Source organism: Mustela nivalis (genome assembly GCF_964662115.1).
Source record: "Mustela nivalis genome assembly, chromosome: 9".
Classification (NCBI taxonomy): Eukaryota; Metazoa; Chordata; class Mammalia; order Carnivora; family Mustelidae; genus Mustela; species Mustela nivalis.
Genome location: NC_139028.1, coordinates 11,535,781 through 11,548,047, shown reverse-complemented (window position 1 = coordinate 11,548,047; position 12,267 = coordinate 11,535,781). Strand labels below are relative to the sequence as shown.

At 38.6% G+C, this 12,267-nt stretch overlaps 1 long non-coding RNA gene across 1 annotated transcript in view; it reads right to left on the bottom strand.

The window, feature by feature from the left end:
- Positions 1 to 12,267, bottom strand: part of LOC309841335 — a 476,175-nt gene that overhangs the window by 256,371 nt on the left and 207,537 nt on the right. Inside the window, exon 3 of the long non-coding RNA XR_014299069.1 lies at positions 9,609 to 9,691. This is a non-coding gene — a long non-coding RNA (uncharacterized lncRNA). The remainder of the gene's footprint in view (positions 1 to 9,608; positions 9,692 to 12,267) is intronic.

Here is a 12,267-nt window from a genome sequence, read left to right as displayed (position 1 = left end):
CCACTGTACATTCATGAGAAACTGAGAAGGAGAAAAATGTACATGACATGTGTGCGTTATTATTAACATCTTTGGCCTTATAAGCTCCCTGAAAAGGTTTCAGGACTCCTCAAGGTTCTGGGCCATGCTAAAGGACCACTCACCTAAAGCATGAGAAATTGCCTATGGATGCCCCCCATGCCTCCACCCAAGTGACACGCTACTGAGGAATCAAGAAGAAGGCGGGAGAACAACTCTGAAAAAACGCTCACCACTTTACATTTCTCCCTGAGCCTGATCTTCCTACGAGTTTCTCTGTCTGCTGTTAGTGATTCTACGTGTCCTCAAATGTAGTCATGTTACTGAGCTTTCAAGCTATGACTTGAAGCTGAAACCAGCTTCCTGGTCTACATTCCACTCTTAAACAGAGCTCAAGTCTGGAGACAAAATAAAGGAGAAACCCAGCAACCTTAAAGTTCACTCATCTCCTAAAAGTAGCCACAGACACCGCTCAAAGGAGTCTTGTATCTACCATCCTCTCTCCCAAACCCACTCACTCCATCACATTATCTCCAACCACAGTTCTTTGGACTTTGATCAGTTTTCCTCTTTTTCCTTCCTGCCTTCAGATCAATGTGTTTTCAGTCTAGTGAGTTGACTCTAGATTTTGCTTAACTTCCTTTTACTCTGGGCACCTACTTATTGCTACTCCCCGGAAGCAGGTGACACTCCAGTGTCTGGAAGCTCAAGTCAGAGTCCCCAATTCCTTCCCATCATGCCCCTCCCTTTGCCAGAGGAATTTAAATATAATTAGCATCATGTGGGGATTCTGAATCTCAGAAAGTCAAGAAACCATTCCATCCTGAAAAAAACAAAAAGGAAAAAAAAAAACCCAAGAAATTCAGACCTGTTATTAAACTTTCATTACAACTTACACGAAGTATTTTTCTCCTTCAGAATACGTGTTTGTGTAGCATTATATTTTGTAAAGTTTGTCTATTTGCTCCAAGCATAAGGTAATTTTGGTGGACTAAACACCCTCTTTCTAATTAGGTAGAAGTCTACTGTCTTATAATTGCATGTAAGCGAGTAAGGACTGGCTGAGCTAGAGTAATTGGACAAGGGCAGCATACTTTGACCTTGGCGTCTGAAACTGCTTTAGAATCTCAGAGGTTCAGATACAGTGACCTGATAGGAGGAAGAAATTGTGAAACAATCACTGTGGAGGCTGATTTTAATTAGACTGCAGAAGTTAGGGAAGAAGACGTTCTGATTAATGCAAAGCATCTCGGCACTGTGGCATCTCTGTCATATTTTTAACCAGTCATGACAGGTAGTTATTATATTTAAGTTTCAAATTTCCTTAATTCCTGTTATTGCTAAATCAGATCTTAATAAAGCCTCTTGGGATGGGTTAGACAGGTGAGATGCAAAGAAATATTCCACTACAATAAAAGAAGCAAAGCACCCTTAGTCTTTGCATCTACCTAGACAACAGCACAACAACAAGAAAAGCTACAGAACAACCTTACTTCACCAGGTCTTGTGATCCTGCTTGGTCACTGCACCCAAGGAGCTTGGAGGGCAAAAAGGGAGCCACCACTGGTGGCTGCTGGGGAACTCAGGGAGATCTTGAATAGATTCTTCAACAAAATGGCAGCATAAAGACCCCAGTTAAGTGAACAGTAGAGCCACCCATCCCCCAGGGGCAGCCATCTCTCAAGAGAGCCTCTGTCATTTAACGGACAGTGTGGGGCACAGGTAAGCTACAGGTTTGTTTACTGTAACAAGACAGGAGTCAGGTGGAGTGCTACAGTCAATGATAATGAGACATTAGTCAGGCTTATAAGTTGAAGAATTCCGGAAGCAGGTTATCAATCCTCCTCTAACTACCCAACCATATTCAAAGTTGGTATAATTTCTTCTAAGTGAGCTATGACATATGTGACATGAGATCAATGAATTTAGAATTGCTAGAAGGGCATGGAATTTTCCACCACTGTAGTGACTCAGGAGCTCTTGGTTTACACCATATTCTCCCTATATTTTCCCCCTATCAGCAGGTGAGAATCTCTATGAACAACAACAACAAAATTATAAAATCCTATGGTCAAATAATAATTGTTCTGTATTTCTCTAGACACATCTAAGGAAAGGCAAAGCCCGGAGATGGATTTCACTGAGAGGAGACACAGACCATAACTGAAGAATGCCAGCTGTCTGTTGAGTGAATCAGTGTGGTGGCCAGACATGGGGAGAGGAAGAGGCAGACCAGGGAAGAAAGAGAAAAGCAGAGTAGGGAGGCAGATTCACAGAGGCCAGGTCTTCAAGAAGAGTCCATTCGAGTCATGGACGGGAGGGTCGATGTTAGGAACATGTATATATAAGAACCATACCAGAGGGGTAAAGCCAGCAGGTTACATGTAGGGTTTTGCAGTCAAGGAAGCGGCAATCCGCCCCAGAAGGAATGGGGATCCAGAGATGGGAGCCCCAGGACAGGGATGCTCAAGACCGCGTCGGATCGACATGCCATAGTAGCCCCTTGTTCTCCCTTCGACCCAGACTCATTTCACCAACACGGTGCTGCTTCATTTCCCCCAGCAAAGAAGGATTTAAAAATACCAACAAGATTTCATCAGAAAAACCAAGCTTGGAAAACACGAGATCTAATTCCAAAAAGATAAATTCTATTTTAGGATCCCTAACAGCGGCCAGGAGGATGAGGACCCTCCGAAGTCAGATCCACAGAGAGACAAATGACCTGACGCCCGAAGCGCACTGGCCCAGCCTTCTCTGACGGAGCTGCCCACTCCGCCGGGTGAGCGGCTGAAGGGGCAGGAGCTCGACAGCCCAGACCGATGCCCTGTAGCAGAGCCTTGTAGAAAAGGGTTTTCATCAACAGGACTTCCTCCGCTTTTAACTTGACTCTCCTTTCCCTATCCTGCTCTGATTATTTTGTTTGATTTCTTAACAACCTTGCAGTTTTCTACTACGATTCCTCTGCTGTAATTGTCTACCATTCTCGACGTTCAAAGACCTGAGAAAAAGCCTCCAGTGCAAGCGAGAGAGAAATTGGTTTCATTACTTTTTTTCCTCACCATCTTGTAAATCACCAGCGTGGGTAATTACAATAATTTCCAGCTTAGCATGTACCTTCTCTCCACGTAATAAGATTAGAACCCAGCCTGTCATGCCACCCTGTTACAGTTTATGGATGGAACTTTTCTTCCACTATCTGTATTTGATTAAACACTATTTTCACTGCAGCTCTGACTTGATCTATTTTCCTTGTTATCCCACAAGGGATTCTGCAGCACATCCCTTTTTCCTCTACGGGAAGCAAAGCCTTATGTCTGAGATGTAGCATGCTGTAGGACTCATCATATTTCCATGTGCTGTAGATCTCTGACTTTTTTTTTTAATTGGACATCTTTCTTCTTTTTTATGATGAAAAAAGAGAATCATTTTCAGGGGAAAAAACCATAAATGAGAAAAGGATTTATTTAGTCTCTTTAGATGAGTTAAGTGTTTTAATTGTGCCAATAAGTCCTCCTTTCCTGCTGATCAGTATCAATCAGCCTAGAAAACAGTGTAATTCACAAGAAGAAATTTTCAGATTGATCCCTGAGTGTAGGGTAGGCGAGTTTAGTATAATCCATAAGCATACGTACATGTACATGTGCAGGTATATGTGTCATATATATATATGTGTATATAATACACATATATATTTGTGTTAATTTATGCTATTTCAGGATTATGTTAATATAAATCAAGGTGTAGATAACCATTCAAATTAATGAGACCCTCTTTTTAAGAAGCAGGACTGTGTCCCATTTGGCAATGCTATTAGTGTGGATAACATTATTTCCAAAAAGAAAATAGTGTCGGAGCAGGTAAATAAAGAATCCTCAGCATTAGACAGAGAGACTCAACTGAATCCTATTTCCCTTTTAAATTTCCTTGGACTCTTTTACAACTTCATAAAATGATTTTGAAGTATAATTTGGGATCGACGGTGGCTCTCTCATGTTGACTATACCCTATCACCAGGGTCCAAGTCCCATTTAGAAACCTAACCCTCCTAATAGTACTTCCTCCTGGAAACAGCTTGGGATGCACATGCTACGGCCAAAGCAAAGCCTCACACCTCTCTCTGCTCACCCAACCCTGCTGTGACTTGCTCATATCCTAGCAGCACTTATAGTTATAGAAATGTTATCAAAAAAGTTAAAGAAATGGAAGTGTTCTGGAAAGAGGAAAACTAATCACTATTCTCCAGTCTTTAAATTACCTAAGACACTAAATTCTATAACGGCTTCCACTTCCATTAGTCTTAAAACTCACCAAAATGTAGAAAAACTGGAAAAGAAAGTATGGAGGTATAACTTCACCTTGCTCACCAGAAGACTAGGAAAATGCTTCATGAAAAATCCTTTAAAATGTCCAACTCTACATCAAATTAATCTGAATAGTCCATAGGGAATGCCTCTCTTTATTTTTTCATTGTGTCTTTAAGTGCTGAGGGCCTCTTTGTCTTTGTCCTCCTGCCCAGTGTCCCTGTCCCCCAAGGAGCCGCTGTCGTAAGCCACTGCAAGGTCAACAGTTAACGGCTTGGCTGTTTTCCCTTGCATGAGGTCTAATGGTTTTTCTTGCATTTTCCTATGTGACAAAAAACACTCATTCACTTATCAAATATTTATTGACATCCACTATCTGCCAGGCAATGTTCTAAACATTTTGCTGCTCTTGGAGAGACTAACATTCTAATGGGATATCTAAAATGATAATCAACTCTTCCTGGTTTGCCCATGACTTTCTGAGTTTTAAAACTCATAGACCTATGTCCTAAAGATCCCCTCAGTCTTGGGTAAATCAAGCTTGTTGGTTACCCTAGAGAGCATCATAGTAAACAAGCCTTAAAACTCTGGGGGGAGGGGACAAAACAAAACAAAACAAAACACCCCAACATCTTTTTCAGTGATAGTTCAAGTTGGTGATTATGGAAGAATCTTGTAGATACTGGCATACATACTGAATTCCACAGTGGGTGGACCTTGTTCTCTAAAAAAAAAAGCAAGTTTCCTTTAAATTCTAATTTCTTACCTGGCATGCAGGGTGGAGCTAACATAAAATTTTAAATAAGAAAATTTGTCGTTTTGATCCTTCTGCTCCCGTATCTTTTCAGTAAATGATATTCCCACACCCTCATCCTTCATGCCATGCCAACGGACCATGCCAACAGTCCAAGGCATGATCACTGGAGCACGGATGTCAACATACTCTTTCCCATATATGCAATTTCATGCCTCCAAGCCTTGGAACACAAAAGCCCTCTTCCTCCATATGGCAGCGCGCTACCAGATCTTCTAGGCTTGGATCAGCCACTGCGTTTTTAGTAATGCCTTCCCCCATTTGGGTCCAGTGGGATGAAAATCTACCTGTATTCTCTTCATATGGCAGCTTTTACTAGCCTTTAACAGAGTAGTGATCACTCTTGAACATAATTACATGTTTCTGCATCTACCTTAGAATTTGTGTTATACCAAGCAAGGAAAATCTATCATTTATCCATTTCCCCAGTAACTGATACAGAGAAAATGCTTGATACATGCTTTTGGACTTTTGTTTCTAGAAATGTGAAAAGCTGAACACCCTGAAAAGCACCCTTCAAAATACTGGATAAACATGACAAACATTATTTTAAACGCAATTCTAGATGTCAGGAAAGCAAGAGAAATGTTCAGAGGTCAGGAACAAAAAACAAAAGAAGTTGGAGCGGTTAGTGTGAACTAACGTTGGAACCACCCTGGGGACTTTTCCAGCCTTGGTACCAAAGAGCATACTTGTGAAGGCTACATGAGGATAGAAAAATAAGCCTTGGTTCTGAGCAAGATCAGGAGTTGTAACTGAAATGTCTAGAAAGTTTAACCCCTGAAATGCTGTAACTCCACTGAAGGAGTAGACAATCCATAACAAGATTTTTATCACAGAAGTTTGTCTATTCAAGAAAGGCAGTTGGTCATACACATATTATATATATAATAAAATAAAAGGTCTCCCTGAGAAAATCACAGACCTGTTCTCACATGATTTTAAAGTATGGATATATATTACCTCTGGGGTCCAGGAACCCCTAAACCAATAAATTAATAAGAAGAAACATTACTTTTCTCTTTCCATCTTCCCTGGTCTCTCTGTCACCAGTACAAATCACTGTACTGGTTCCTATTAGCTTCAGTTCTTATCCCAGAGGTGACACATATCAGACCTGAGAGTCTGATGTTAATTCCTACACATATTGGGGTCTACTGCAGGCAAGAAACCACAAGAATATGAAACTAGGGATTTGTATAGGAGAGAGAAAATCATCTCCTCTCCTAATAGGAAGGGAGAAAACTTTCTGCTCCTTGGACAGGATCCTAAGTCCTTATTATCATCCTTATGAAGGTAAATAAATCCTTTTAAAAGAGAAGAGAGGTCCAAGGTCTTTAGCTTTACTGCTAAAAGGAGGTCTTCATGGTCCTGAATCTAAACTTTGAAAAATTATTAGAATTTTAAGAGTTCAGTAAAGATGATGGGCAATAATATGTATTTACAAACTCAGGTTATTTATTTTTTTTTTAAAGATTTACTTATTATAAAGAAAGAGAGCATACTCATGAGTGAGCAGAGGAATACCATCTTCAAATAGACTCCCTGCTGAGCACGGAGCCCTTCCAGGACTTGATCTCATGGCCCCTAAGGTCATGACCTGAACTGAAATCAAGAATCATGGTTCAACCAACTGAGCCACTCAAGTGCCCCTCAAGTAATTCTTACATGTCATAAAAGAATGATTACAGAATGCAATTTTATAAAGATATAACAACAGTATCAGTAGAAATATGAGGCAGACAAAAATAGGCCTACTGAAAACCTATTAAAAGACCTTTATGCAGAAATAGATGACATTCTAAAGGAAGACTTCTTTAAAGATCTAAATGGAGAGATAAAATCTAGACATGAATTTTAAGACTTTTTTATTATTATGTTCATTTAGCCAACATATAGCACATCATTAGATTTGATGTAGTGCTCAATGATTCATTAGTTGTGTGAAGATGTCAGTCTTCTTAATGTTTTTCTACAAGTCCTATATAATTCCAATCAAAATATCAATAGGTGGTTTTTTTTTTTAATAAGTTGTAACTTTAGGGTTTTGTTTTTTTTTTAAGATTTTATTTATTTATTTGTCAGAGAGAGAGTGAGTGAGAGCGAGCACAGGCAGACAGAGTGGAAGGAAGAGTCAGAGGGAGAAGCAGGCTCCCTGCGGAGTAAGGAGCCCGATGTGGGACTCGATCCCAGGACGCTGGGATCATGACGTGAGCTGAAGGCAGCTGCTTAACCAACTGAGCCACCCAGGCGTCCCTATCAATAGGTGTTTTTACTGGAAGTTATCACTATCTGAAATTCACACGTAAGAGCAAGTAGGCAAAAATAACCAAGAAAATTTAGAGAGCTAGGTGGTTGGGACTCCAATCAAGAGTTAATTTTAAGTTATAATGCAGAAGATCCCACTAATCTAGGGATAGACAAGAGAGTTGATGCATATATACAAAGAAGTAGCACTACAAATCAGCACAGAAATGATCATCTAGTCTGTAAAATAAGACTGAATTTCAGATATAATAAACTCTAAATGTGAGAGCTTAACTTTTCAATAAAAAATTCAAGTAAATATATTCAAGCCCTTGCAACATGGAAGAATTAGTTAAGAGCCCAAAAGCAAAACTAAGAAAAATATGGACAAGTTCAACTTCATAAAAATTAAAAACATATACAAAGGAATACATTCTTAAAAATTTCATTAGATAAGCTACATTTTAGTAGAAATTATTTGCAATGTTCATGACCAAGACAGAATGAGTATTTAGTCTTTATAAGGAATTATTTCAAGTAATAAGAGGGCAAACAATCTAAAAGAAATATAACTAATGGAGGGAAAAAGAAATACACTTTTGATAAAAACTCAATCTCACTATTAACTAGCAAAAACAAAATTAAATACGATTTAACAAATAACATATTCTCAAAAATTAAATATTTGGGTAATAGCAACTGTTAGGGAGGACAGAGTACCTAGTACCAAGAAGTAAGTGTATTCATTCAGAATCAGATGGCCTGGGTTCAAATCTCAGCTCTGCTGCTTACTGGTTGAGTGACCCTGAACAAGTTCCTTGATTTCTGTGCCTCATCTTCTTATACTTAAAATGAGAATAATAGTGGTACCCAAACCTCTGAGACGGTTACAACCGGAGTTGATGTGTGCAAAAATAATTAGTACAATTCAAACACATAATAACACACAACAAAGGTTACTCTGTTGGAGTATAAATTGGTACAACCCATCAGAGTATTATTTGTCAATATTTAGTCAAAATGCACAAACTCAAAACACAGCATTTGACACACAAGTATAAACTCTTATAAACCTTGTCCTCTTACCATCCTTAACTGACTTTGACAAGAGGCCCAGTGACTTTTTGTGTTTTTGGCTTCCTAATCCTCATTCACACTCTCATGGGATATTTTGAACTAGCTATTGACAAATACTCGACTAATAATTACTTGGATTAACTTGACTAATATTTACAAGGAGTCACCATACACTTGTCTGAACAATGCTCAGGGGATGACTGCAAATGAAACACAGGAAAACAAATCTCATTAAATGAAGCAAATGTGGGTCTAGATCCTACCATCTATGACAAATATGTGAAGAACATTTAACTGACTAGCACATCTGGTTTTTAGTCTTTGCTCTACTTTCTAGTTTTTATAACCTTAGAGAAGTCATTTCACTTCCCTTACCTGTGTTCCTTCTTCCATTAAATGATATGATTTTTAAAGTCATTTCCAACCTAACAAGCAATTCTTGGAGGCAGAAGAATGCACTTTGGAAGAAGCCAATGTTTTTCAACAGAGCTCGCGAAGGAGCTGTCCCCCAGTGTTAACAACCTCAATGTTAACCCCCTCAAGCAACCTTCCCAAAGGTTCTCATAGTCCAGAGATACAGGATTATTTCTAAGAGCTTGAGCCTTTTAATGTGTCTTCATTTACCAAGGTAGAAAACCCCCTTCAAAGATTCAAGGAAACAAGCTACTATGGAAACTGGAAAATTCCATTGCTTCAGTTCCCTTGTGTGACAAAAAAAAAAGGAAATTCACGACTGCTACCTGGAAGATCATCCCCTAATACAATAAACATCTGGAAACTGCCCAAATGTCTTTCTTTCACAACTGTTTAGAAAAGAAGATGATCACGAACATACTCATAGTAGGTTTCAGAATTTCTATTAGATACGGTTATCACCGCTAAAATGGCAGACTTGGAGAACACAGACACATGAAAACACCCAGCCTCTGGGCAAGACTTGTGTCCCATCATGCTGCCCACACGAAAATTTTTCCATCAACAAGATTTCAGTTTAAGAGTTTAAATAGAAAAGCTAGAGGGAGCCATAAATAAGAGCTTTCTCCAGTGGGTTTCTTTTTTAAATAGAAACTCATATTAAAAGTTAAGCATACTTATTATTAGCCAATTAATATAATCCTGTCTACTGAGAGTAGTGGTGGTTTTTCCCCTACCTTCTGGTAGCTGTCTGGAGCAGTCACACGATGTAAATGACGCTTGATTTCTGGAAGTGTCTAAAATTGAAGGGAAGAGCCACCTGGAAGAGAAATCAATGATTTCTGTGTATATTACATTAATGATATTTGCTATTCATTCAGCCCAGTTCTCTCTGCGTTCTCAAACTCTCAACCCTGAAACAAGCTTTACTGGGAAAGAAAAAAATGTTGACTCCTGTTTCCATCAATATTAATGGCAACAGCCTAATGAGGTGTAGTAACTGTGACCTAAGTCTTTTCAATCAGAACACCTGGACAGTCTCAGCTTTTCTTGACAAATATTATTCTGTAGCACAGAGTTGCGTTGGCATTTCTCAGGTCAGGAAGGGCTTAATGAAAGAGGAAATTGGAGAATATTCAACACAAAGGACTTACATCAATGCTCCATAATGTATTTCTTCATTCTACCTGCAGGGCCTCTTACAGAGTTGTTCAAGAATTTACTATCATAGGTCATCGAACCTCCAATGGAATGTATGTTCTCTGTCCAATATTATCAACTGAGGGGCAATTAGGGAATTTGACTGCTATTATGTAGTTGTGTAACAACCTGAGCCCTTCAGGAGACTGAAGTGGTCTTTTTTCCCCACTTCTTACACATGGAAAATGGGGGCAGTCCTTTAATTATGAGCCTTATGTTCAACTACTGCTCAGTTGGTGTCAAGTAATTGAATATTATAGATAATATATTTTTTCATATCATGTAATTTATTGCAGATAGCACACAGTTTAAAAATTCACCAACACACCGATAGTACAAAACAAAACAGGATTATAAGATATTCTTCCCTCAGGAAAATAAAACATACTATGATTGTCAAAGCTAGATGTCCATCTAAGTTTTACAACAATGGCAAAGTGTGAAACTAATAAAAGGAAAAAGCCATCACTTACAATGACCACAAAAAGAAAATCCAAGAAAGTCAGTTTTCTCACACATTCATTTTCTCCTCTAACAATTATTCTAACATAAACTGTGTTTAAGAAAACTAGAAACTCTTCAAATAAGTAAAGATAATGCTCCAAGGCCATTTTCACGCCTTTATTTGTTTGCTTTAAATGCCATTAGAACCAAATTAACACACATTTGACCAAGTATTTCCAAAACAGTCCAGCAACACAGAATGGAGTTTTCCATTCAGTATCTTAAGCACAAATATAGGCTGTGTTTACAGTAGTTAAGGCAATCAAATTTTAAACAAAAGCAATTAAAAGAGGAGTGGACAGCAAAAATTTTCCATGCTATTCCCATAAACCTCATCTGTAAGTGCAAGACAGGAAAACAAACCCTGTGCAAAATGCTCTTGCCCTGTGTGCTGGTCATTAAAACCACACTTTGGGTTGCAGCCTTTGCTGCCCAGATACACACGGTCTACTGACCCCCTTCCCACACCCTCCCCAAGTCAACTGAGGCCAGCCGGTCCTTTTAGCCTGGAGCTTTTTCAGTCCTTAGAATCTTTCCTAGAATTGGGGGCAGCGGAGGCAGGGGTAGGATGAAGCAGGGAAGGTAGGGTAAGGGAGAAGGGAAGAAAAAGAAAGGAAGCCCCCCCAAAAGAAGAGAGAATAAATTCAAAAGTCAGGTACACTTTGGTAACTAAGAATTCCAATATTCTGTTAATCTTGCATGCATCTAAATAAAGTTACATACAAAAATGATTTTTAAAGATAATTTAGCTATGCTTAGGCGTTCTTGCCCTGAATAGAGAACAGAAGGAAATTACAGAAATTTTTTAAGATTCAAATTTGTGTGAGCACTGTGCTAGTAGACAAGATAGGCATGTTCCCTGCCTTCATGGAGCACATAGACTAGTAATTATGAAAATGTGATTCTTGGGAAAAGAAGAGGAAGAACCTGCTCTCCTCTGAACCCAGAGGGCCACATGACCCTAAGCACACAATTTAGTTTTCAGCTTTGTGTGTTCCTAAAAATATCTTTGGCATCCCCAAAGATCATTTTCTGGCAAAGGAAAATCAGTGTTTTTCAGGAGGGGAAAAAAAAAATCTTTCCATAATCCTTAAATCAAGAAATCAAAGCAAATGACAAGAAATTCTTCTTTCTCAAACAAGTATGAATTTTATTTTAAAATCAAGAATGTACCCTATTTGGCACAAAATGTAGAACTACTAATTATCTAAAGGATTTTTCCTAAAAGGAGATGAATTTTCTCTTTTCTTTGTATCATGAATAGCTCCATATTCCAAGTGAAAAGATGCAAAAACAAGAAGAAAATTGGTAGAACACATCGCTATGGGAAAGGCGACTGTACCTTTCAGCTCAAAGCGATTCTGGCTTCAGAGAATGCAGAGAATACCAGTGACATCTTAATGTGCTCAGTCAAACAGAGTTAGATAATAGGAGTTGCTGGATTTTTCTGTGTCCTAAAATTCCTCTCTGTAGCCCCTGATGCACAAAGCTTTTCTCTTTATTAATTATTTATCTACAAAAGCATATTCCTCTTCTGACAAATTTAATTTTTCCTCAGGACACAATACAGTCAGAATGTATCTTTTCTAATAAGTACAATTTGAAACATTATGAATGAATATAATTTTATGTTTTAGACTAGATTAGCCTTTTCAATAAGGGGTAATGATTTGTAATTTTAAAATTCACTTC